Source organism: Piliocolobus tephrosceles, chromosome 17, assembly GCF_002776525.5.
Source record: "Piliocolobus tephrosceles isolate RC106 chromosome 17, ASM277652v3, whole genome shotgun sequence".
Classification (NCBI taxonomy): Eukaryota; Metazoa; Chordata; class Mammalia; order Primates; family Cercopithecidae; genus Piliocolobus; species Piliocolobus tephrosceles.
The window spans coordinates 55,733,461-55,761,203 of record NC_045450.1 but is presented as its reverse complement, the minus strand read 5'-3'; the positions used below and the strand labels follow the sequence as shown (position 1 = coordinate 55,761,203).

At 45.0% G+C, this 27,743-nt stretch overlaps 1 long non-coding RNA gene across 1 annotated transcript in view; it reads left to right on the top strand.

The window, feature by feature from the left end:
• The first annotated feature begins 3,966 nt into the window (after window positions 1-3,966).
• LOC111541224 overlaps window positions 3,967-27,743 on the top strand; it is a 33,801-nt gene continuing 10,024 nt past the window's right edge. The window contains exon 1 of the long non-coding RNA XR_002731221.1: window positions 3,967-4,412. This is a non-coding gene — a long non-coding RNA (uncharacterized LOC111541224). The remainder of the gene's footprint in view (window positions 4,413-27,743) is intronic.

Sequence of the window (27,743 nt, the reverse complement as noted above, 5' to 3'; positions counted from 1 at the left end):
GTCTCTGGTTGATGAAACCCAGGAGCCTGGATGAGGGCTACGCCTGAGAAATCCTGCCATTCTCGTCCACGGCTCAGTGCGGTTGCCCCTCTTGACTCTGGTTATGGAAAGGGGAGGCAAGAAGACCTGTTGCAGTCTGAAGGAACCGGTGAATTCTTAGTCTAATGAGGCAGGACACAGGAGGAAGGGGATGAAACTGACAAGGAAGTGGGATCTAAACTAACACAGGAGATGACAGAGCACATGCCTGGACACTCGCCACATTCCTACATGAGGAGGAGGGGGTTTTACTGAATAATCTCTTCTTGGGGACCCAATGACTTAACTGCAAGTCATTGGTCCGCACGTGCAGCCAACAGTTTTCAAGTGATAAATGGTCAAAACGAAGTAACGACTTGCTTCACCTCAGCTAGGAAGCAGGTTTGGAAACTCCGGCCACCCCCCCAGGGCCACCCACCCAGCAGCTGGAACAGCAGCTGGAGTGAAAGGCAGCACAAAGAAACGTCCCTCCCTCCCTCTGCAAGGTTTAGGAAGCCCGAGGCAAAAAGCTGAGGCTGTAGAACAGCACTGGGCCTGGAGCTGGTAACACAGGCTCGGTGGCTCCGTGCAGAGCCTCCGCTTTTTCAAATGTAAAATAAAAACCATCCTGGACAGGAGGGATCTCTGGAGAAAAATGAAAAAACGCACACAGACGACAGCTGCCGGGGAGAGGCAGCGGAGCTGACATTTTCTGCAAAGGGAAGAGAATAGCATCGCCGCAGAGGCACCCTGAATCCAGCAACAGAGCTCTTGTGGCTTATCTTTGTGGAGTCCTCTCTGTTGCCTGAAATCCCTTGTGGAGCAGGCACAAGAAAGTGGATCCGAAGGAACTGCGGGGGTGAGGGGTGGGCAGTATTAGCTCCCCTCCAACTCTGCACCTTACAGCTGCATCCGGGCAAATTGAGGATGCTCTGTTCTCCATGACCAAGCCTGTGTCTGGTTTCCCAGGGCGATGGGCACAATGGACCCTGCTTGCCAATGATGCTGGTCTTTAACAAAACAGCAGCGCCTCGTGCTCTGCACAAACACACATTTCTGCACATCCAGAAGAACGCATGCCTTCCGAAGAGCATCTGCCATGTGGTAGACACTCAGGAAATTCAGGATCCTGCAATCATTTTAAAGGCCTCCCAAACAGCGGGTGCTCCATAAACACACTTTGAATAAATAAATGAATGAATGAGATTATTTTGGAATCATGTTCTAATAATCCATCTGGGTATGTAGACCCCCAAACAGAGGCAACAACCATGTGAATTCGATTCCTGCCATGATGTCAGATGTTCTTGGCCAGGAATTGGCAAATTGCAGCCCAAGGACCAAATCTGGCCTGCACCCTGTTTTTATAAATAAAGATTTACTGGAACACTGCCACACCCCTGTGTTTACATATAGTCTATGGGCTGTTTTTGAGCTGTTAACAGTAGGCCGACTTGAGTAGTTACCACAGAGATCATATGGGCTGCAAAGTCTGAAATATTTATTATTTGGCTCTTCACAGAAAAATTTGCAGACTCTTGCTCTAGGCAACTTCCTGGATATAGAAGGTCTGAGGTGAGGTCAAGGATTTCATGTTTCTAAGCAGCTTTCACTTGAAGTTGATGCAGTTAGTCTTGGAGCCACCCTTTGCAAAGCAAGGTTTTAGGCACTCTCTTTTTCCAAAACAAACAAAAGTATGATGAACCATTAAACATTAAGTACCAATACTGTACATGGCATGAATTCGGCCCTGCAGTATCACATCACTTGAGTCAGCTGCAATCAAAGAAAGTCTTGGATAACCCTGTTTCTCACCTCATTGGCCTCACTTACTGATACGAGCCTAGCAGCATACACCAAGGAAGAGACTGGAACATTCCTGTTTAGTTCATCGATAGCCACAAATCTAGACAGACAGCTCAGTGGACATTCATTGCCTTTTGACTTCCAGCATCCATTCATCCCTCTCCCAGTGGCAGCAATTTTGATATATTTCTCTCTTCCCATTTCCCTTCATGTGCTTTGGGCAGGGCTGACTCCAGCCTCAGCCCAATCAGCATCTTGCATCCCGCCTAAGTTACCCTGATTGTTTCAGGGGTGAGCATGTGTCCCAGTGTGTTCCTATGGGACCTTTGCAGAGACTTCTGTGAAAACAATGTTTTCTCTTTCCTAGAGCATCTGTAGTGAGACAACATAGAATCTGAGCTGCTGTAGGTATCTCATGACCCTAAGAAGGGACTCTAAGAAGGAAAGGAACAAGTATGGAGGGGACAGTTCCAAGCAACACGGGGAGAAGAAACTTGCTGACTTTGTTTAGGCTCCTAATCCAATGATACCCCTAGCCACAGGATGTTCCCATGGGGTTTTCAGTTATATGAGCCCATACATCCCTTTTTGCTTCTGTCATTTGGAGTTGCAATTTCTGTGCTTTGCAATTGAAAAAAAAATTCAGATAGGAAAGGTTACCAAAACTTTCCATCTGACTGTGGCTGAGCAGTTAGGGCCATGAACACTCCTGCATGAGAATCCTGCATGTTTGGACACATTTTGGCACATCTGCAGGAGGAGCATGAGTAAATGGCTGCCTGTCTTAGAGCTGAGGCACTTGCTGCCTTGACCATCACCAAGGCTGCTATTGCTTATAGACCCTGGCAGCTCCAATCTCTCCAACTGTAACCAGCTCAAGTCAAAACAAGAGAAGGGATCCTGGGAAAGGGTTCAGGAATCCTGCTACAAGTCAACTGCTAGGTTTTGAAGGGAAGGTGAGGGTTAAAGAAAGACACACAGAGAGAGAGAGAGTGGCAGCTCCACAGCAAATGCAGGCTTTATGTCCAACGTAAGACCTCCAGAGGTGGAGGACCAGCCTAATGCCAGCGCCCACCACTGCTTACAGGCTGGGGTACTCATAGGTATGGGCAGGAGGGGCCTGGGCAGTATGGCTTGCTGCCCAGGAAGATATTGATAAGACATGCCCATGATGAGGCAGTTTGGCCTTTGTTCCCAAGGAATGTGATGTTCCTTGCACTTTCTCCCAGCAGGGTGTGATAAGGATGTTCCTGTGCCTTGTGGTCAGGTGGTTGGGCAGGATGTGTCTCACGCCCCAAACCCCCGTGGAACGTTTCACTTGACCAAGGTCTGTGAAATGGCAGGGGGTGGGGGTGGGGTTACAAAATGATGCAGTTTGGTCTAACACAAAGAACCACTAAAGAACCTACCAAAGGGTAGGTCATCTCAGGCAAAACTATACCACATAATGTTTTCTTTAGCACCATTCCATGTTCTCTTAGCGTCTTCTTGACCCTAAAGTAACCAACGCTCACTCTCACTCTATTTCTCCCTCTGTTTCTCTCCCTACGTCTCTCTCTCTCTGTTTAACTCTCTTACCAAAACAACTTTCAACTAGTAAACAGGTAGGAAAGGATCTTACTAACCCACAGGAGTCAGGTTCATCAGTTTTTTCACCAGATAGATCTGGATTTGAATTCCAGGCTCACCCCTCACTAGATGTGCATGTATAAATAAGCAACTTAAATGCTCTGAAGCTCGCTTTGCTTATTTTTAAAATACATGCTTTGCTGAGTTATCATAGGGAGATGAGATAAGGCATATAGTGGTTAGGTGTAAGACTATCGTCAAACCATAAAAATAATATTACGGACATAACATTAATATTGTTTTAGCCTCCTGGAGGTGTTTGCATTTTCATAATGAGCAATTCCTTTCTTAACCCAGCATTAGGAACTGTAATGTCAGAATTTCAGCCTCAGTGACAGACCTGTTGCTAGGTTTATATCTGACAGATGGCTACTTAAAGAAGGTGTTCAAGAGCCCTACACAGTCCTTAGACAATGACCCTGAGAATCAGAAACTCAGGCCATATATGTGGAAGCAAAAAAAAAAAAAAAAGATTCCAGAGATTGGAGGAGTCACTTAGCAATAATCAGGCTATAATCACTGAATTCTGATGGGCTCCCTGGAACTGGCTTAGGGTGGGATTTATACCTCCTGCCACATCAGATTTCCTTCTATTTGGTGAGGGGTGGCATCATCCAATGAATAAATCTGTTAGTGATCTCCCTCGCATAACCTAGGAATTCTCTCAGGATCCATTTCTCTAGTAGTTTTCAGAAAGGAACCAGCGACAGCAAAGAGAGAAGTTCTTCCATTCCAAGAGCAGCCATATTGCTTTACTGACAAACTAGAGAGAGCTGCAAGGAGTCAGTACATCCCTGGCACAATCCACTCCCTCTCACGACATATGATATGAGACTGTGTGAGCCCCACTTCCACAGTACACTAAAAACCCACGGTCCCTGCATTATTTGAGCAACTGACAAGCTTCTGAAATTAAGATTCATGAACGCTGAGAGCGCTACCCAGTGGATTTGTGTCAGGTGAGCAGATCCTTCTCATTTCCCATTTTGGAAATTTCACATTTCATTCTGCTTTGTGAATCCCAAAACTTCATGATAATATAGATTAACATTTTGCAAAAATATACAAATAATGTTCTGCTTGAGGGAAAATCAGACATTAGGCTTCTTGTAAGAAACAAGGGGTCATGGGGTCATGTTGAAGACTTCAGGATAACATATCTTGGAGAAGAAAAAGCCATTCAGTGGTTCACTCTCCAAGTCTGTGGGAGGGGTTTTATTTATTTTTTTTTAAAGAAAAGGTTATTTTCATAACTTTGAGACTGCAATTAATTTCTGCAAAACTCATGGAAAAATTGTCTCTTTTCAATAATTTTTCCCCCATCTTTTTCCCCAAGAGTCTTTAAATTTGACAAAACTTTTCTTTTCAATTAAAATAAAAAATTTGAACAGATGTGCCTCAAGAGGGCTGGTGGCACTTTTAAGAACTGGTAATAATTTATTTAGAACCATGTATAGTAATACAATATATCTTTACACACAAGTTGCACAGAAACACCCACTGCTTTTGGTGTGGTACTTACTGTTCCTTGTTGGAACACCCAGGAAACTTCCATATGTCAGAGATCATGTATGACAGTCCTATCTTCTGTGCAAAAGGTCATCTCCCAGCAGAAGAATAGCTCGCCTAGTTAAAGGGATACCAATTTTTAAACGCTCTGCCAAGCTGAAGACGGAGTGAATGAGTGAGAGAGGGGGATGTCAGATTTTAAATGCAGGGCACGCTCATTGTGCCCTCAGATGCTGAGCTGGGAGGAGGGGGAGAGAAACCTCTATTTAGAGATGATTGGAAAAAATCAGTGCTACACGGTGCACTTGAGAAGCAATGCAGGAGGCTGTTCTTGCCCTCTCCTTGAATATGACAAAATGGCCGCCATGGAAACAGGAAGCAGCAGCAAATGGCTGCCACAGGTCTTCTTAGATGCTTAAGGAAATGTCTACATGTGTCCAGGCCTGTGTGGGGTATTCCTAGGGCAGCAGGCTTTTAAAGTCAGGGTGAAGAAAAGGGAGGCATTTAGAAGGAATGGACAATTGACAAGGAAAGTGGTCAGACAGCACCAAAGGGTAATGATCTGGGAAAACCCAAGGCTCCAAGAAAGAACATTGACCCCAAGAAACAGAATTTATAGTATTTTAGCCACCCTGAAACTATATAACCATGCCAGCTCAAGTAATCAATCATATCCTAGTCCCTGCAAATGCTCACTAGCCACTTTTTAAATATCCCGTTTAAAATGACCCCTTCACTACCCCGGGTAAGTTGGCAGGGGATTGGAGGCTCCATGGAGGGCTATCCCTAAGCCAACCTGCCAGGCAGGCAGGCAGGCAAGTTTCTGCCCTTCCCAACCTCCCGCTGCTAGCTCCCTTCCTCCTGAGAGTTGAAGACTTCCTAATGTTCCTGGTTGCATCAGACTCCAATCTGGCCCAGCTTCCCTATTGGGAGGCCTCTGTGACAACCAGCCAATCTGATGCACCAATCTGAGTAACTATGTTTTCCCTCCTTCAGGACATGGTTACATTTAGTTCAGTTTTTTCCTTCCCAAGGCAGATGCCCAAAGCAAAGAGAGTGAAGCAGTCAAAATTTCAGACACTGTGAACAACTCCCCTTGGGGTACCTCTGGGGCTGGCGTCTTTACATCACAAAGACAGAGAACTGGCCCTCACAGACTACGGCCACCGCGTCTTAGAGGTTTTGTTTCTCTGTGGGCGTCCATGTGCTCTGTTTCTTTCTCTCCTCACCACTCTCCAAACCACACTCACACTTTGCATACATCCCCATATGCAAAGATGCGCATATGTATATTGCACATCAGGGTGACACTCACACGTACGTGGGGTATTAGCATAGCCTTTCCCCCCTCCCCACCGAGTCCCTCTTGTGTTTCCCAGCATCCTCCAAAGCGGGCAGTGGCACACTACAGCTCATAAGCTAAATCCAGTCACTGCCTGCTTTGTAAATAAAGTTTTGCTGGAACACACGCCTGCTGATTCGTTTGTGTGTCATCTGGCTGCTTTTGCACTAGAACAGGGTTGAGTAGTCACAAAAAAAGACCACGTGGTCTGAAATATTTGCTCACTGGCCCATTAAGAAAAAGTTTGCTGCCCTCCTAGTCTAAAGCAGCATCTTATATCTAGAAAATCTATTTCTTAAAAATTGTCAAAAGGTCTTTCTCTTATCTTAAAAGTGATTCATAAACCTGTACCTCTTAGAGTCATGAAGCCTTGTAATCAGAAGGTGTATTTTAGATTATTAGTCCTACTTATGGCCTAGTGCCTGATTCTCTGACAGGATACCTGTGGACGTCTCTTTTCTCTTGATGGTTCCAGTAAAAGGCAGCACACAGCTGTTGACAGGGAAGCTGTGACGTTTCCCAAGAGCTCTGTTGGAAACCTCTTTTTTATCTGCAGTGAAAATCTGATTTCCTATCATTTCCACCCACTGGTTCCCATTCTACCCTTTGGGGCCAGTCAGGAAAAGGAGGACAATCCTCTTTGAAAAATCAGCCAGGCACGGTGGCTCGCGCCTGTAATCCCAACACTTTGGGAGGCAGAGGCAGGCAGATCACCTGAGGTCAGGAGTTCGAGACCAGCCTGGCCAACATGGTGAAACCCCGTCTCTACTGAAAATACAAAAATTAGCCCGGCATGGTGGCACACGCCTGTAGTCCCAGCTACTCAGGAGGCTAAGGCAGGAGAATCACTTGAACTTGGGAGGTGAAGGTTGCAGTAAGCCGTGACTGCACCACTGCACTCCAGCCTGGGTGACAGAGCGAGACTACATCTCAAATAAATAAATAAATAAATAAATAATAAAATAAAGCAGCGAGTATCTGGAGGTAACTGACATGCCTCACTTTTATGTTTTGCTTCTCCAGGTTAAAAAATAACCCCGGTCCCTTGACCTGTTCCTGGGGTGGTACGGTCTCAAGGCCCCACCACCTCTGTAGTTTCTCTTGGTGGCCAATATCCCTCTTAAATTTAGAAAGCCATGAGTACCGTGAAGACATCACATGCTTTCTCAAGATGAGCATCCTGGTCACCATGGTGCTGAGAGTTCACCAACGAAGTGTGAGAAGCCTCTGGAGGGCAGGAGCAGAGGCTTGCTGTTCTCTTTCTGAAGCAGCGGCACAGGGTAGCACCATCATCTAATCGGGTCCTAAGAGACCCTCTGAAGCTGGATATGCCAAGCCTTTGCATCGGTGGCTGGAGGCCTAGCGGGGATTCCACTGGAAAGCTGGTTCTAGAGAATGGTATATTTTGAATTAACCACTCAACAAATCATAAAGCAGGATTGTCAGACTCATTATGGGAAAAGCTGCCCTGAAAATAATGCCTTAAGGACGTGTTGTTGCTGCTGGGGATACAACTGGTATTAGTGGCTTAAGGGGCTCAGGAAATTTCCATGAGACCGTAACAAAGGAACAGCCAGCATTTGGTGGGAACAATGGAGGATGGACCCTTTTTTTTTTCATCGATGAAAGGATATCTTTCTTATTATTTAAAAATTTGCTACTCCAAACACCCACTTCTCCCCCTGGTGTACCATGTCAGAGTTACTGAGGAGGAGGTTTAAAAAAATAAAATCATTAAACAACCGCCCCCCCCCGCCCCCCACCGCAAAAGAGGGCTCAATGAGGTCTCATTTCGTGGTAATGAGCTCCAATTTAACGCCATCATTATTTCTGACATTAAAGGCCCGAGAATAGTGTCACATGCCCAGAAGCTATTTTTTTTTTTCTTTTTTAAACCAGCTAATCCCAGAAATAAGAAACTGCCATGAGGGACAGTGAGTCAGGGCCTGTAAAAGTGCTTTAGGAGAGGACTGCGGCAACAGACTGACCTGAGCGTGGGAGGCACAGCCTGCACAAGGCCCTTAGTCACCTGGGACGGACAGGGCCCAGCTTGTGCACTGACTGCCCAGTGAGTAATTAAGAGCCTAGGTTTTGGCCGGATGCAGCAGCTCATGCCTGTAATTCCAGCACTTTGGGAGGCCAAGGCATGCAGATGAATTCGAGACTAGCCTGGCCAACATGGTGAAACCCTGTGTCTACTAAAAATTAGCCAGCCATGGTGACAGGCACCTGTAATCTCAGCTACTCAGGAGGCTCAGGCAAGAGAATTGCTTGAACCCAGGAGGCACAGGTTGCAGTGAGCCAAGGTCACACTACTGCACTCCAGGCTGGGTGACAAAGTAAAACTCTGTCTCAAAAAAAAAAAAAAGTCTAGGTTTGGTGTTGGATTCTAAGTTTGAGGCTTAGCTGCATTGCTTGTGCCAAAACCTTACGACTTTAGGGAATTTTACTTAAGTTCCTCATGCCTTGGTTTGGCTCATCTGTGAAATGGATCCCATAATAGTACCTACTACCAGGTGGAGACAAAATGAAATAGGAAGCAGGAAACAGACTCTAGCATATCAAAGAGAAGAAAGGAATCTACAGGATGATGGACAGGGAGGGACATCTGGAAGCAACAGCTGGTCTCTGGGCTTAGAAATCAACCAGTGCCAAGGGGGGGGGGGGGGGAGATCAGAAGGCTCTAGAAGAACTTTTATAAGATGAAATTGGTAGAATACCCAATATATTTGGATACCTTGAGAGACAATGCACACAACTGGGGGAGACTTCAGGTATATGTCAATGACAGAAGACTAAGAAAAGCAAAAACAGAACCACTGAAAACAGAGTTCTTCAGGAAAGGAGAGTAAACGGAATACACTACATGGCTCAGGTAGGCTAAATATTGATCTGATAAAAATGACAATACCACGATATTGGCAAGATGGGAATTTTACGAGGGTTTTTTGAAGGGGAATTTAAAAGAGAGCTGGGCCCTCATTTTTCACAGTGGGAAGTCAGTAGATAATTCCTAGAAATAAAAATCAAGAAATAGCAACAAGGCCAGGTGCAGTGGCTCACACCTGTAATCCCAGCACTTTGGCAGGCTGAGGTGGGCGGATCACTTGAGGCCAGGAGTTCGACACCACCCTGGTCAACATGGTAAAACCCCATCTCTACTCAAAAACACACAAAAAATGAACTGGGTGTGGTGGCATGAGCCTACAGTCCCAGCTACTCAGGAGGCTGAGGCACAGGACCCTGGAGGTGGAGGTTGCAGTAAGTTGAGATCACACCACTGTACTCCAGCCTGGGTGATAGAATGAGAATCTGTCTCAAAAACAAAACAAAACAAAACAAAACAAAAACCATTTTATGGAGCGATATGGAGGTAAAGTTCTAAGGAATCAGTTTAAAGCATTAAAAGAGTTTATCCATAAGGGAGTAGGAGCCAGATGGGGGATTTTGGTGTATTTCTGCAACAACGCTGGAAGGCCTGTATCAATCTACAAACTGTGTATATAAGTAACTTCGATAAAAGTAAAACTAAATAAAATTCCTATTGAAATAGGTCCCATCAATTGATTCCACCACCAGTTCCTCTGGATTTATCAGGATTAAGACCAGATTTAGCAGTTTCTCTGCTGGCTCTCTCAACCTTCTAACAGATGAAACGTTGAATAAGGCAGGTCAAGAGTGTTTCCAGAAGCAGCGTATCTTTGTTTTTTGTTTTTTTTTTTTTTGTTTGTTTGTTTTTTTGGTTTTTTTTGAGACAGAGTCTCACTCTGTTGCCTAGGCTGGAGTGTAGTGGCATGATCTCAGCTCAATGCAACCTCCACTTCCTAGGTTCAAGAGATTCTCCTGCCTCAGCCTCCTGAGTAGCTGGGGCTATAGGCACCTGCCATGACCCCCAGCTAATTTTTGTATTTTTAGTAGAGAGGGGGTTTCACCACATTGGCTAGGCTGGTCTTGAACTCCTGACCTCAGGTAATCTGCTCGCCTCAGCCTCCCAAAGTGCTGGAGTTACAGGTGTGAGCCACCATGCCTGACCAGGAAAGAAGTTTCATTGGCTCACAGGTCAGCATGACTGGCTGGGCTCAAGCAATCCTTCCACCTCAGCCTCCCCAAATGTTGGGATTACAGATGGGAGCCATTGTACCTGGTCCTTCCCTCCAACTTAAGCTGAACATTTCTTTGATCAAGTCAGTATGTTGCTTGTCAGTACGTTCTTGTCAGTCTCAGTGGGCTGACGATAGGGCCCATGACATCCCCCGTGATCACTGACAGTATTTTACCATTCCTGAAACTGCAGTTCCTGGTCCTCCCCCTTCCTCCATACAAACGTCACATTTAGTACTCTCAATCTAGACAGCTGTTCATATGCCAGTTCCTTTGAGATCAAAATTATGAACTCACATTTGAAGCAGAGATGAGCACATACCAAAGGTATTTGGTGCTGTTCACGACTTTAAAGTCGCTGGCGAGAAAATGGAGTTGCTACTGGTCGTATGCATTCCTGCTCACATGAATCTTCCTTCTGATACTGTGTGCTGTTTCCCAGCTCTGATCACATTGAATAAACTATGAAAGTTGGGACCTAATCTCCAAAACGAAAGGACGAGGATTCTTGCAGGAAAACACATTCTCTTGAGAGTCACCATAGCATCCAGTGGGTGAAAACACTGTTTCAAAAGGAAAAGTGCCAGAAAATACTGAATTGTTCAATTAAGAACACTGATTCTTTAGTGGTTTTCTACCTGTATGCCAACACTACAGATATCCTATTATGATATATATATGATACACACACACACACACACACACATATATATATATACACACACACATATTTTTCTTTTTGAGACAAGAGTCTTGCTGTGTTGTCCAGGCTGGAGTGCAGTGGTGCGATCTTGACTCACTGCAACTTCCATATCCTGGGTTCAACTGATTTTCGTGCCTCAACCTCCCAAGTAGCTAAGATTACAGGCACCCCCCACCACATCCAGCTAATTTTTCGTATTTTCAGTAGAGATGGGGTTTCACCATGTTGGCCAGGCTGCACTTGAACTCCTGGCCACAAGTGATCCACCCACCTCGGCCTCCCAAATTGCTGAGATTATGGGTGTGAGCAACCGCACCCAGCCCTATTTAATATTTTAAAATAATACTTTACATGAACAGAGACGAAAGGACCCAGATATACTTGTAATGGTACAGAAAACCCTGTTGAAATCATAAAAACTGGTATGGTAAATAACTTTCTAGATTTTATATTAATTGAGGCTTTGACATGGTCCCAAAGTAAATTGAACTCTGTACCCTTTAGATAACATTTTCAGTGTACTATGTGCCAGACACCGACCTAAGCATCTTATATTCATCGTATTATGTCACGTTCTTATTAACCCATTTGATAGATAAGGAAACCAAGGCCCAGAAGGGTAAAGACATTTGCCTTGGGATTGAAAGTTCACATTAGTAAAGCCAGGACTACAAAGTGCCTGTAATCCCAGCACTTTGGGAGCCCGAGGCAGGTAGATCACCACTGTCAGGAGTTTGAGACCAGCCTGGCCAACACAGTGAAACCCTTTCTCTACTAAAAATAGAAAAATTAGCCAGATGTAGAGGGGCTTGCCTGTAGTCCCAGTTACTCAGAAAGCTGAGGTAGGAGAATCGCTTGAACCTGGGAGGCGGAGGTTTCAGTGAGCCAAGATCACACCACTGCACTCCAGCCTGGGTGACAAAGCGAGGGTCCATCTCTAAAAACCCCCCAAAAAACCAACCATCTGGCCCCCATGCCCACAGGGTCACCCTGCACTGTGCTCTGCTTGTTTTTTCTTTAAGAAATTCTGAACTAATTGCCCATCATCCTATCCACAGCATCTAGACTTGTGGCTGGCACATAGTAGGCTGTTGTCTCCTAACTATTAGCAAATGGTTTTTCTGAAATTATTAAGACCCTATATGGCTACATAAAAAGACACCAATTGTTTTTCTTTCATAAGTGATTATGTGCCTAATACTTTAGAAAGGCCTGTAGACTTGAACCTTACCACAGGTGCTTGGAACAGGGCACCTGATATGTAAAACTCCCCAGGGATGCTATAGAAGTCCCAGGAATAGACTCTAATTACTTACCTTAAGTGCAGATATATAAGACATCTACCAATTTGTTTCACTACACACCAGTTGTCCCACAGGACTTTGTTAAGTATGCTTATATGTACATCTTAGAGTTACACTTTTAATAAGGTTTAGAAGAAAACAATGCTTACTATACACTTCTTGGGTTTTCTTTTCCCTTTGTTATTTCATAATCATCACCCTACCTGGAATAAATAGGCCAGGGCCTTAGAGGAATGTAGCAATTCTGTTGAAGTTATGGGAAAGTGGCCGAAGGGCCTAAATGGAAGACGGGGAGTTAGAAAATGGAAAGACACAATATTCCCTGTTAGCCTCCCAGCGGGCATCTTTCTCCACGCCTTTCTAGTTTGTATGATGGGAAGAAGCTTATGCGGAGGAGGGGATGGAGAATTAGGTCACACCCATGATAACTGAAGATTGGCTTATTTATGAATGTCTTGCACAGTGCAAGTGTACCATGTAGGCTCAAACTGGAGAAGGCTGTATTTTACCTTCCTAACCTCCTTTTGCAGCTTTAATGAAAGTTTTCAAAGGGGAATTGACATGTTTAATTGTTAACTAGAAGACTCATTTATTTATTTATTTTTTCAATCATTCATTCAACACATACTAAGTGTATTAATCTGTTTCCATGCTGCTATGAAGAACTGCCTGAGACTGGGTAATTTATAAAGGAAAGAGATTTAACTGACTCACAGTTCTACATGGCTGGAAACTTACAATCATGGCAGACAGCAAAAGGGACGCAAGTACGTCTTACATGGCAGCAGGAGAGAGAGAGAGAAAGAAGGGGGCAGTGCGCCAGACTTATCAAACCACCAGATCCCGTGAGAACTCCCTCACTATCACGAGAACAGCATGGGGAAACTACCGCCATGATCCAATCACCTCCCACCATGTCCCTCCCTCGACCCATAGGGATTACAATTAAAGATGAGAGTTGGGTGGGGACACAGGGCCAAACCCTATCACTAAGCACCAGGGTATCCTCCTGGGTACACAGATGGCCTACATTTCCCAACCTCCTTTGTGGTGAGGTGTGGCCATGTGGATGAGTTCTTTCCAGTGCAGATGAGCCTAAGCGATGCCAGCTACTTCTCTGCCCAGACCTTAACACTGATCCTGTAGGTGGTGGCAATGCCCCCTGCAGTGTGGAAGCAGCATAAGAAAATGAACCTAAGTGGCTCTCTTGTGAGCAAGAAATTCACTTCTTTGCTCATCCAGCTGCTCTATTTGGGGGCATCTTTGTCAGCAGCCTTTGTACTTACATGGATGTCTAATAGCAGTCTATGCACTCATGGACTTCATAATCCAGACAGACAGTAAATACCAAAGATAATCAGGGAGGCCTCTCTGAGGAGGTGACATTTATGATGACACCTGAACAGTAAGGATTATCAGTCATGCAAAGATCCGGGCGCTCAGGCAGACAGAAAATCACATGCAAAGGCAGAAATTAACTTGTGTCTGAGGAATAGAAGAGTGATGTGGCTGCAATGCAGTGATGGGGTCAGAGCGTCACTGGGTGAGGTTGAGAGAAGGCAGACGAAGAGTAAGTGGAGGCAGTTCTAAGTGTGACATGAAGCCACTAGAGTGTCTTAAAGTGGGTATAGGCATGTGTGTGGAGACAGAGAGAGGGAGAGAAGGAAAGAGATAGCATTTGATTTGCATGTTGAAGATCAACTTTGGCGATGGCATAGAAAACAGATTGCAAGGATCAAGAATAGAAATGAGAAAAGCGAAGACAGAATTGCAGTGGTTCAGTGAGCAATGATGGTGGCTTGGACCAGGCTATTAGTAGTGGGGATGTGGGGAAAGGCTGGATTCAGGGATGTGTGTGAAGCGAAAGTCAATGGGTCTGGCTGACAGATTGGAAGTGGAGGGTGAAAAATAGTTCTTATCTTGAGCATGTGGGTAGTGGTGGTATTTATGAAGCTGGGCAAGACTTTGGAGGTCTTGGAAATGGGGGGACATCAAGAGACCTGTTTTGTGTTTTTTTGTTGTTGTTTTTTTGTTTTTTTTTTTGTTTTTTTTTTTTTTTTTTTGGAGACAGAGTCTCCCTCTGCCACCCAGGCTGGAGTGCAATGGCGCAATCTTGGCTCACTGCAACCTCCGCCTCCCAGTTCAAGTGATGCTCCTGCCTCAGCCTCCTGAGTAGCTGGGATTATAGGTGTCGGCCACCATGCCTGGCTAATTTTTATATGTTTAGTCAAGACAGATTTCACCATGTTGGCCAGGCTGGTCTCAAACTCCTGACCTCAGGTGATCTAACCGCCTTGGCCTCCCATAGTGCTGGGATTACAGGTGTGAGCCACTGCACCTGGCCAGGAGGCCTGTTTTAAAAGTGCTAAGCTTAAGATGCTTGTTAGAGGTTGACATGGAGAGTCTGGGGTTCAGGAGAGATTATTGAGGAGTCTTTGGCAAATCGATAGAATTTAAAGCCATAGACCTAGATGTGTGCTCTTAGGGAAAGGGAAATGGGAGAAAAAGAGGAGAAGACCCGGGAAAAAGTGTCTAGCAGACATTTAGGCATCTTCTCACCAGTGTCGAGGATAAACAACACATCAGCATTTCTAGGGAAGCAGGGAAGAGCCTGCACTGTTGGTAATTGCAATTGGTACCATGAGAATTTCTTTCTGTGAGTGCTGGTGTTGGCCTCCATTGGCTCATGAGAGCTGTTTGTTAAATTTTCAGGAGTCGTGTGAGCCAGTTATTAAATACAGCTATTATTGTGGAAGTCGGGTGGAGCATTTATAACACAGAAATCAGCAAATTATCCATAGGACGATCTTTAAAAATTTTTGAGAGCCTATTTATTAGCACACCACTGGTGTCCCCCATATTTTGTGTCCAGACTTATCAGATAAATGGCATGGGATGCCCAGATGCCATCTGACTCACTTCTTACATAAGCTGACCCGTAAGCACACCATTTGTAGTACATGATGGCACGATCCCATTGGCTGGGAACTCCTATAACACTGAGACCTCCATCCAGCGTTGCTCTCTTGCCGGCACAAGTACACGGTAAGTAGCAGTGGGTTTGTTTTTGTTGTTGTTGTTGTTGTTTTTTATATATATTTTTTTGGGATAGAGTCTCACTCTGTTGCCCAGGCTGGAATGCAGTGGCGCAATCTTAGCTCACTGCAACCTCTGCCTCCTGGGTCCAAGCAATTTTCCTGCCTAAGCCTCCCAAGTAGCTGGAATTACAGGCCTGCATCACCATGCCCCGCTAATTTTTTTTTTTTTTTTTGATTTTTAGTATAATCGGGGTTTTGCCACGTTGGCAAGGCCAGTCTCAAACTCCTGACCTCAGGTGATCCACTCATCTTGGCCTCCCAAAGTGCTAGGATTACAGGTGTGAGCCACTGTGCCCGGCTGGCAGTGGATCTTAAGCAGCCCTAGAAAAATGTTAAAGGGAAGGGTTGGGAACCTGAGTATCTGGATTTTTGTGGAATTCTTAGAAAGGTAGAATATTCTCTTTACTAAACAATAGTCACAAACAATCTGGGAACTTGGCGAGTTCCTTTCCTCTGAGGCATGGGTGGAAACACTGAGGTAAATACTTTGCCCTGTGAAAGAAAGCAGAAGGGACTCCAGTGTTTTAGATATTCATCTCTCCGACCCTGGAGACACACAGCACCCCATGATAGCAAGTTTGCTTTTAATAATCCTTCTTTGTTTTTCCTCCACTCAGTCTTGGCATTGTCTCTACCACACCTATTTCATTGACTCTAAGATGCGTTTTCACGAAGGTGCAAATGGGTTGATTAGTTTATTCAGGAGTATCGACATGCTCCGGTGCATTGGAGCATGCAGCCAATCTCCCGACACGCTTGAGTGGGCCGTGGTTACCTCCACGGCCTCCAACAGGAATCGAGTGCTGCTCTGCCTCTGTGCTGGGGGACTGGAGAGATGTGTCATTCCAGTGTCACCCTAATTATGATTTTCAGAAAAGGTAGCTGTCTGGATACAAAAGGACCATCACAAGTGTGTGCAAAGAGTGTGTGTGGTGTGTGTGTGTATGTGTGTAGACAGCGGAGGGTACACCCTCAGAGGCTGGGCTTGAGAAGGAATGAAATGGAGTTATTGCATTACTGCCTGTGCAAAGCTGAGGCTGCACACACAATAACAGACATACAAAGGCGTTCACACGTGTGTGTACAAAACCCACGAGCTTTCCTGAGCGAGACTTTTCTTTACAGATGAATTTAGTGAATCAGAGAAAGTCAAATCCGAAAAAAAAAAAAAAAAAAATCACTAAGGTTATCAAATCCAAAGCTTTGTTGTTTTTTCAGATGAGGAAACTGAGGCCCAGAGAGGGTAAGTGATTGCCCTGAAGCCACACAGCTAACCAGAGAAGAGAAGATACAAGTTCCTGCCTTCCTTATTTCCAATTCTCACAAGCAAGTTTCCGCATGAACAAGGTGGCAGGTCTGAGCAAAATGCTAAAACCGTGGCCCCGTTTTGTTTGTGCATGTGTGTGTGTACATGAGCTGTTGGTGTGTGACGGGAGTTTGTGGGGATATTCTCTCCCTGTTTCATGTTTTCATTTCTCCCACAAGACGGGAATGAAAAGGAAGAGCTGAACCATTCCCTCAGGCAAGCAGATCTGTGGCAAACAAAGAGTCCACAGCTTGGTCTCCATGGGGTCAGTCTGACTTCCTTCTCTCAGAAGCATCCTGGGCTACATTTTCATCTTCGCTATCTTCCGATCTTGCAAAATCTATAATAATGTGATTCCGAATGCATTTTAGCAAATGCAAGATGGAATGGGACTCCCCCCGCTGCTCCCGAACATCTGATCTATGAAACCCGTAAGGAGCTGCACCGAAAAGTTCACTGATAGAAAAAAAAAACAGACAATTGCCTGTGTCCCCAGTTAGGGGTGAGGTTCTTCTGAGTTGGTGGCTCTTGGTCATCTTTGTTTTCCTTAAAAAAGGGATAATGCTGAGGAGTTGGAGGTTCACCTTTGCTCTTGTGTTTAATTGCTGCAAAAGCCATTTATTACCTTTTGTTCTTCTGCGGAGGGGACACTGTCTCTCCCAGTCACCAGGCCTGCTTGGTGTTTGGCTTCTCTACCCGCCCCAAAAGCCATCCCCGTCACCTCCAAGTAATTCTGGGTCACTTCCATGGCCAGGCTTGTCTGGCTCCGGTACAGGAAGGCCCTCATGAAAGGAAGAGGAGTGGAACTGGGATTTGTTTTTCTTTCTTTGAATTTTGCGTAAAATTCCATCCCCAGCCACCTAATGAGGAAACATCCATCATCTGTCTTTCCCTGGGAATGTCGGTGGCCATCTCGAGCCGGTTTGTGGTCCCGCTCATCTGTATGCAGGCAGGGCTTGTGAAATTGCTTTCCCCTCAGAAAAATATATTCATTTCCACCTTTCTCAGATGGCCCTCACAAATGAAAGTGCTTTGTCATTTTTAATGCCCGGTGTTCCCTTTCTCCCTGCACTGCCTCCAGTCACGATCCAGCTGATAAAGCCCACAGGTAATTTAAAAAAAAAAAAAAAAAAAAAAAAAACACACACACACACACACACCTCAAAAGCCCAGAGGACTGTCAGATTCCACCGGTGTCCCCTTGTGGGTTTTCCTTGCACACAGAGCAAAAATGACTGCAAGGGGAGGTTCTTTCTGTTCCCTGGGAATCTCCTTGGGCCTTGTGCAGCATTTGGATGGACACACAGCAACAGGGGATGTGCTGAGTTCTACGTAACAGACGCTTGCCTTAAAAATGAAGGCATGAAGCCCAGCCCTGTCCTCTTGGCTGGCTGGCTCTGGGCATCCTGAGAATTAGGATGTACAGAGGTACATGTGCTTTGTAAAAACTGGAAAATGCACTAAAAATTCAGTTATTATTATTTCTAAAATGTCTCCAGCCTACAATTTGTCATAGACACCTATCATTCTGCTTAGATAATTGGGTAATTGTTCCTCATGCCGGAGGGAACAAACGTCTGTCTTTGAAATGTGCATGGAGGCTTACACACAGAGAGCCCTGTTACAACATGGGTCTGACTCCACAGAGACCTGTAAATGCCAAAAGACTAACAATAACGTCCTCCGAAAAACAACTGCATCCAGCTTTTCACAGGCAAGTTAGTAGGATCACCTGATTCCAGCATTTTAAAAGAGTCACCCTCTTTATGGAAATGGAGCCAAAATACTAGTCCAGGAAAGGAACATGATAGATTTATTGGCCAAAACTTATTTCAAAGCAGAATCTTTGCAAAATATGATCGTTTCCCACATATCTGCATTTCAAGACTGGGTTATCTTTGTTTCTTGTGATCGTTATTTACATACATATTAGTTTTAACTTTTTCTGCATTTTCTTGATCACACCAACCACTCAGTTAAGGATCTGTAAACAAAGACTGAATTGAGCCAAAATGATCTAACTTCCAAAGGGACCGCTTGTTTCCTCGAGTAAACTTGAACGTCTTCCTTGATGATGGAGAACCTTGCTTCTCAAATAACCTGATGAAGGGCAACTTGGTTGTTGTTTTTGTTGCTAATATCCAATTCCCCATGGCCTGATACTTTTTGTAAAATACATACAAGTTGAATTACTAGAAAAATAAAATGCCGCTTGAATGTTGCAGTCGTGTCAGATGGCTATAAAAATCTTTCAACTCCTACTCCGAATTTCTGTACTTAACTTGTTGAGAATCCCTATCAAATGGTTCACAGACCAGGAACGACCTGTGGACCCGCTTTGAGTAGCACTGAGGTTGAGAAAACTGTCCTGCCATCTTACCCATGGTGGCTCATGTTCCAGCTGTGAAACTGCTCACTCCTTAACTTATAAGAATTTGTCAATCCAATGTTTTAATAGCTTTTTTAAAGCAGGGACAGGTCTGTATACAAAGCCTCCAAGCTAAGTAATCAATTGATAATGAGAAGGAGGGCTGTTAATGTCAATATGAGTTACACAAGGCATTGTCCAAGAATAAATCAGGAAGTTACCCTAAGGTATGGCAGAAGGAGGGGAGGGCTTGGGGGTTGCTGTCGTACATATGGAAAATAAAAACAAAAAATTACAGAGAAGTAATTCTTAACCTGTATTCCGTAAGACAGTAGATTAAGAGGTAATAGAGCTAACACCAGGCTGGACTAAAGAACTGGATGCAGAGAACATATACAAGAGTGTAAATAGGCACACACATGTGTGTGCATGTGTATGTATGTGTGTGCATGTGTGGGCACACGGTCCACCTGGCGGGCTGGCTGATTGGAACTGAGTAAGGAAGGGTGGAAAAAAGGTTGAGGGAGCATTTTCAGAAAGGGGGTCCAATTTATATCCATTGCAGTAATTGGTTTGTTTGTGTAGAGCAGGAAGAAGGGGCAGTGGGGGACGTGATGGAGTGAAACACGGAGGGCTGTGACTCCCCTGCTTGATGAGTTGGAGAGAAATTGTTAGTAACCAAGACTGGTCCCGCAGGGGTTCATTAAGTGACTGGTCCTCCACCATATCCTGTCATTTCCAACCTGGATGCATCAGCATTAGCCAGCTTTGCGATACGCAATTGTGCATCTGTAAGGGCGTGTGAAGGCGCAGGAGTGTCTGCGGGCTGGGTCTGTGTGCACATTTGTACCTTTTCTTGTGGATACAGTTAAGTTTTCCGTGGGAATTAGAATCATGAAGGCCACATGCAATTTTTTTTTTTTTTTAAAGGCAAAAAGCAAAAGGTGCTTTCTTACTGGAAACACAAATTTGCTTTGACACTGAAAAAGTACCGTGGAGTAGAACAATAGGGAAACCAAGAAAGGGTCTGGACTGGGCGGGCTGGAGGAAGCTGAGCACTGAAAGGCTGGCCGGTGGCAAACACATCCAAATGGTAACTTCTTAAATCAGCCCTGAAAGGGACAGCGAGCAGTATTTGTCTCTGGATTGTGAGGCCTGTCAGCCCCTGGGAGGCAGGGGCCCAGAAACTGGAGTTCAGGCCAAGAGCCAGGAAGGAAGGCTCGGCAAATTTGCCAAACGTGCAGACTGCCCACGATGTCTGGGCGCTGGTGGCATTTGGAGTCACGGTTGCTCTGCCTTTGGATCTTGGGATTATTTTTTTTCTAGGCAAAAATGAAAGAAAGACTCTTGTGGGGAGTTTTAAGGGTAGGAGTCCCCTTGGGAACCCCATAAATTCAGATGTTAGAGAAGCACTAAGAAAAAAAACCAAAAATGCTTTTTGCACCACTGGGAACTCTCTGCCTGTCTGGGTTAGCCAAGAATCCAGCTTCAGGGGCTGGGGGAAAGCTAATGCCATCTAAAGGAGGCCAGCCCCTCCCACCTCCTCCTCAACCCACTCAGCTCAGTCCTGGACAAGGCTGGCCTGTAGCCTCTGGACAGAGGATCCCCCTTAAGGCACAGAAGAGGGCTGGACTTCAACCTCTATTCTGTGGTTTGTAATGGTTTCCTGGAATGAACAGTCAAAATGTAAAACCTGCAAGACATGAAAGTGACCATCTTTGAGTGCTTTTTCTACTTCCTAAAACTGGGATGCACTCTATCTGCACAGAGAAAAACTCGTAGGACCTCCTAGGATGCATCTTGGCTCCAAGTTCGTGCCATGTTATTAGGAAATTGCAAGTGGAAGCAGCCACAAACAGACCATTAAATCACATCACCTGCAGGTTTGCAAATATATGAAGACAGGCAGCGCTAATTGCCGTTATTGTTGTTGGTATCATTATTGTTAATAGATGCCATCCGTTGATACTTCACATCTTACACATGCCTCATTTTCATCTTCATTATAAGCATATAATAGAGAAAGGCAAGTACTATTATTATCCCCATTTTACACATAAGGACACCAAGTCTCTGAGTTCAGGATGTCCCCGTGAGCCCAGGCCACCTGAGTCCACAGCCATGCTCTTAGCAGCTTGTTTTGCTGTCCCTCCAAGTCCTGTTACCATTTCCGAAGCGTTTCCCAGGTGGAAGGCCCATTCGAAGCACTTTACATATATTATCTAATTATCTCGTTTGGTCCTCAGAGCCACAAATCAAGGTAAGCAGACTGCCCAACCTCCAAGCACTTATGAGCTTGTTGTTCCCACAGAGTCACATCATCCTTAGACCATTTGCAATGGTCCAAGGTGGCAGAGAAATCACTTCTGGGCACAAATGTGGTCATTACCCATGGCCGTGATGAGACCTGGGGCTGTTGCTCTTCAAGGCTGATATGAGCCTCTAGATAACTCAGGAAGGAAACTTTTAATCCTCATCATTACCACGATCCGTGTTGTTCTCAGCATCAGCGACCAAAGCCAGAAAGGAAATAAAGAAGGACTTTGAGAGTCATCTGTGTTTTGCAATGAACCAAAGGCAAATGGGGCTTTCCTGAATTTTTTAAATTTCGGGGCCAGCATGGAAATTATTCTGTTTTTTTCCCCACATCTACCAAGAAGGACTAAGGCTTAGCTGTACTGCTTTCTACGATCCTGGCTGATTTTTCTTTTTCAATAGAATAACATAAAAAAAGAAGGCCAGGGTGCTCTCCAAACAGAACCCAGATCTAATGAGGGGATTTTGGAGTTGTTTATATAGCATGTCTCTTTATCTGTATAAAGCAAAGAACATCTCCAGGTATTTTCAGTGGATTGATCTCATCAAGACACAGATTTATTAAAAAGAAACACAGATAGAGGGAAACAGGCCACTGTAATTTATACATTAGTTTTTTTTTTTTTTTTTTTTTTGTTTTTTTAAGAAATAAAAACTAACTCCAAGTTTTTTAGTCATTGCAACGGGGCCCTGTACATCATGTATGTGATGTAATGACAGCTTCAGACTAGGGATGCTTTTGATGCATTATTAACCATAAAAAAAGACATTAAATACCAGGCTTGAATGCCATGGGGATGCATATTTCACTAGGAATTATTTTTCAATGTATGCTTAAAGTTTATTTTGGTAAACAGATGACTGGAGGCTGTCAGAGCCGGAGTAAGATTTATGTTCATTTGGAATCTTCTTGAAAGGAGCGGAAATGCCTGGGACTTGTGGAACACCCACAGCAAAATGTAAATCTTTTCTTGGCCCCAGGGAAGGTTGGAGAGTGCCACACAAACAATTCCTCCTAGGGATGTGTGGTTTCTAAGCAGCATCAGCGTAGATGCCCGTAGGGGCACACGCCAAGGGGAGGGGTAGAGGGAACACACATTCCATTGTCTCTAGGAGGAGGGAGCAGAGCCAAAACATCTGGACTGGGAAGCCGGCCTCAGGATGCCCCATCAGATGCCTGTGCTTCAGCTACAAAGAACGCCCCCAACTAATTCCTCCGTTTAACAGGCACCCCCATGTTGGCACCAGGAGCTGTTTCCTTCTGTGCTGACACATTTCTAAAGAATTTCTGGTTGTGGACATAGAACTTATTGACCATGTAGGTTTTCCTATCCTTTGTAAATGATGGAGGCATCACTACATCCATCTGCAAAGTCCTTCCTTGGAGCTTCTACAGCCCCAGGAGCTATCACAGAGTTATAGTCGAGGCAGGACCAATGGGTACCTTTCTGAAGACAACTTCAGATGATCACAGTGTCCACCTTTAGGGCCTGCTTCTGCCTTTTTTCTATTTGATACTTAATAAGTCTCATCCTAAAGACATACCCATTTTGGCAGATACAGATAACTTCATGTAGCTGCTCCAGGCTCAACAATTCATATGAAATGCGATAAATTCTGTTTAACATTTGTTACGTAGATACTTAGCTACAGATTCAGAGCCAAATAGGCACATCTAACCCAAGTGCATCTGTAAAATACTCTCCTGCCCAAATCCTGACTGTACCTGGAACACTCTTGAGTGCTCAGAAGGTGTTACCACAATTTTAGGGCCGAAGGATGGTCTATTTCAGGTCAATGATCTGTGATTTGCACTAATGGGATATTAGTGGCATGAAGATGTCTGCAAAAGAACAGAGAGAAGGACTTGGGAATGTATTTTCTTTTTGCAGTCTTATCATCTTGAGCTTCAGCTGGGGCTGGTTTATATTATCTGGCAACATTCCCGTTTCTAAGTATGGCACCAAATTAGTCTATGCATTCATGTTTCAGTTTCTTAGAGTAACAATTAATTGAGTCAGTGTTTTGGTGATGCCCTCCTCCAAGGATGGCTGATTCTGTAGCAGCAGTTCTCGGCAGAAAGGGTGATTTTGTCCTGCAGGGTGTATTTGGCAATGTTTAAATATATTTTTGGTTGTTACAACTTGGAAGTGCTAGAGATATTCAGTAGGTAGAGGCCAAGGATGCTGCTAAACATCCTACAATGCACAGGACCTCCCTACCTCCAACCACCAAGGAGAACGATCCAGCCTCAAATGTCAGTCGTGCAGAGGTTAGAAGCCTTGTTCTAAGGGACCGTAAATGTGGCTGCTATGCTTTGTGACTAAAAGCAGCTGGAATGACAGTTCAGCTGTGTACAATCCAAAACCGATTGCACTGGAAAATGAGGGAGGGGCCCGAATGCTGGTTTTCCACTGGGTGGAAACCCTTGGGTCCTGTGTTCCATGGCCTGTGGTATGATGTCATCAATGCTCTGAGACCCACACAGCTTGGTAGAGGACACATCAGTAGTCCAAGAAGGTGTCACTGTGCTCATTCCGTGGTTCAAGAAATGGAGGTACAGTCCACGTCAATGACTTGCAAGAGACCACAGCGTGAGGGAGTGGCAGGGTCAGGAAAAGACCACGGACCCTTCCACCTTTAGTCTCCCATCTCCTAGTCTGGTGTTAGAACCAGGAGATCACACTGAACACTTGCTCCCTCCCTTCCTCTCCTGCATATAGAGATATAGCAAAATGCAGGTTAAGTTGACTTTAATCTTTAATTCATACACAAGGATGTGCAGCACAGAGTGAAACAGAGAGTAAACTCCAGAGGCAGCAAGTTCTGTAGGTTTGGCCAGATCTTCCTTTTCAAAGACAGACAGCCTGGGGAATCGTGTGAATGGCCTTCCATTGCCCTCTTAGATTCCTTTTATGGCAAAATGCTGGCTTTTATCAATTCCTACCCCAACCTCTGATTCCCACAGGCTGGGAAAAGCAAACAGCAATTGGGGGAAGTGTACCCATCTTCTCTTGTGATGGAAACAGGAGACTTGGACCCCTGGGGAGGCCAAGAAGGACGGGAGTGAAAAGGGGTGAGCTGCAGGAGTGGATGGGGGCGGGTGAGGAAGAAGATCTGGTTGCAGATGCCTGTGAAGCTTTTTTTTTTTTTTTTTGCTTGGGTGGAGGGATTTGGCCTGGGACCTAAACAGATGGTTGTTCATTCTGACCTCCCAATAGGCATTTCTGCATTAAATGATATCAGAGTGGACACAGGAGAAAGAAAAGTCTATTGTTGTATCCACCATAAAAATAGACGTGTGGAGGAAATGATCTTGGCGCAGAATTGACTAGAGAGGGTGAACTTGGGCAGAAGAAATCAACTCGGACAAGCCAGAGTCCCTGACAAGGTCTTGAGGTCTCAAGCCAATGGGGTGACATAAAAAGGGATTTGGAAGGCCAATAACTATAACCAGCAGCAGATGCAGCTGCTACTGGTTCCTCATTGACACATCTGCCCTTCCTTTTCATCCCCAGGGCAGTCCAGCCAAGAAATAAAGGCAACTCGGGATCCCAACAGCTGGAAGTGCTGTGGTTCCATATGAGTCAATTGTCTGGAACCCTCTGGTCTGGGAATACTTACTCCTTTGGGAATGAGAAGAACACGAGCAGAGCGGGGCTTTGGAAATGCGGTTCCCAGCTAGCTGCACTTGGGGCCCTCCAGGCTTGAAGTCAGGACAGCGGTGGCCTGGACATTTCCAGGGAGTGGCCCAGAGGGTTGGGTCATTGGCCAGATGCTGCTGTGTGCCGGGGTCCGAGCCCCTGCTCAGACAGGAGACAGGCATGGCCTTGCATGGGACTCAGGTGTTGTGGTCCTCTCCCATTCTGGCGAGGCAACCAAAGTTGTCCTCATCTGCCAGACCTGCTCAAACTTTATAGACATCAACACCAGAGATTACCCCACCACCCCCAAAAATGTTGGCTTTCTCACCATTCATTTCAGGATGGCCTCGTGCAAGGGACTCCCACTGTTAAACACTTCTTTCTCTGCATTCAATACGGGGATTCATTCATTCGGTCAAGGCCAGCCACAGTAAAGTAGAAGTGTCAACTTATCTGCTACATGAGCATTCGCCCAAATGAACAGCTTACTTGCTCCCAAGCCAACTATTAATACCTTTTGGTTTATAGTGCCAAGATACAGCATTGCAGGCAGTAAGCCAGGAGAACATGTCCTGACCTTTAAAAGCTTAGGGTTCCCTGGAGACCCCAGTGATATATCTCAGCAAGGAGAAGACATACCCTGGCTGAGTCATCCCCCCTGGATATGGCCACAGACAAGAAAAAAATGGTTGCATTTGGTCTGGGGACAGCCATGCCTCAGATACATGGTAAAAAATCTTGACTCCTGGAACATGCTTGCACCTCTCATTTTAAGAACTGTCTTCGTGGCCCAGTTATAATGGCTTTTATTCAAAAGACAGGCAATAACAAATGCTGACAAGGATGTAGAGAAAAGGGAAGCATCGTATACCACCGGTGGGAATGTAGATTATCACAACCACTATCGAGAACAGTTTGGAGGTTCCTCAAAACACTAAAAATAGAGTTACCATATGATCCAGCAATCCCACTGCTGGGTATAATCCCCAAAGAAGAGAAATCAGTATATCAAAGAAATACCTGCACTTTCGTGTTTATTGCAGCACTGTTCTCAACAGCCAAGATTTGGAAGTGACCTAAGGGTCCATGATGAATGGATGAAGAAAATGTGGTACATGACACACTGGAGTACTATTCAACCATAAAAAGAATGAGATCCTATAATTTGCAACAACATAGATGGAACTGGAGGACATTATGTTAAGCAAAATAAACCAGGAACAGAAAGACAAACTTCACATGTTCTCACCTACTTGTGGGAGCTAAAAATGAACAGCAATTGAACTCATGGAGACAAAGAGAGAAAGAGAGTAGGATGATGGTTACCAGAGGCTGGGAAGGGTAGTGGGCTGGGGGGTGGGCAGGTGGGAAGTGGGGATGGTTAATGGCTACAAAATTTAACCATAAAAAGAATGAGATCCTATAATTTGCAACAACATAGATGGAACTGGAGGACATTATGTTAAGTGAAATAAGCCAGTAACAGACAAACTTCACATGTGGGAGCTGAAAATGAACAACAATTGAACTCATGGAGACAGAGAGAGAAAGAGAGTAGGATGATGGTTACCAGAGGCTGGGAAGGGTAGCGGGTAGCGGGAAGGGGGGGGGGGAGGGGGGGGGGGAGGTGGGCAGGTGGGAAGTAGGGATGGTTAATGGCTACAAAAATGTAGTTAGATAGAATAAATAAGATCTAGTGTTTGACAGCACCGTAAGGTGACTAAAGTCAACAATAATTTATTGTACATTTAAAAATAACTGCAAGAGGCCAGGCATGGTGACTCACACCTGTAATCTCAGTACTTCAGGAGGCCCAGGTGGGTGGATCACTTGAGGTCAGGAGTTTGAGACCAGCCTGATCAACATGGTGAAATCCCATCTCTACTAAAAATACAAAAATTAGCTGGGCATGGTAGCAGCTGTCTGTAATGCCAGCTACTCAGAAGGCTGAGGCAGGAGAATCGCTTGAACCCAGGAGGCAGAGGCTGCAGTGAGCCGAGATCGTGCCATTGCACTCCAGCCTGGGCAACAGAGAGAGACTCTGTCTCAAAACAAAACAAAACAAAGCAAACAAAACTACAAGAGTATGACTGAATTGTTTGTAATACAAAGAAAGGCCAAATGCATGAGATGACGGGTACCCCATTTACCCTGATGTGGTTATTATGCATTGTATGCCTGTAGAAAAGTGTCTTATGTACCCCCCAAAAATATATATACCTACTATGTACCTACAATTAAAAAAAAAATGTCTTCAGTTTGTAGCCACAGCCCAGATGAGTGCTGTCCCATCTCCTGCTGCTGGACCAGTGTGATCTGAAAGGATAATATCCAGTAGATGGAGGAAGGACCCAACAAGAGAGGCTGCATCCTCTGATGATACCAATGGTATTCCTAAGAATGAAGAATCACAGTGTTTACTGTCTACCGAGTATAAAACATGCGTGCTACACATATAAGCACGATTCCATCTCCTTCCCAGAACAACCCATGGGTGATGGGAAACTAAAGCACACAGACTCGAAGTGACTTGCCCAGGTTCCCAGTGGCAGGCCCAGAACTACAGCTCAGCATCGAATAATCAAAATGCCAGGCTGTA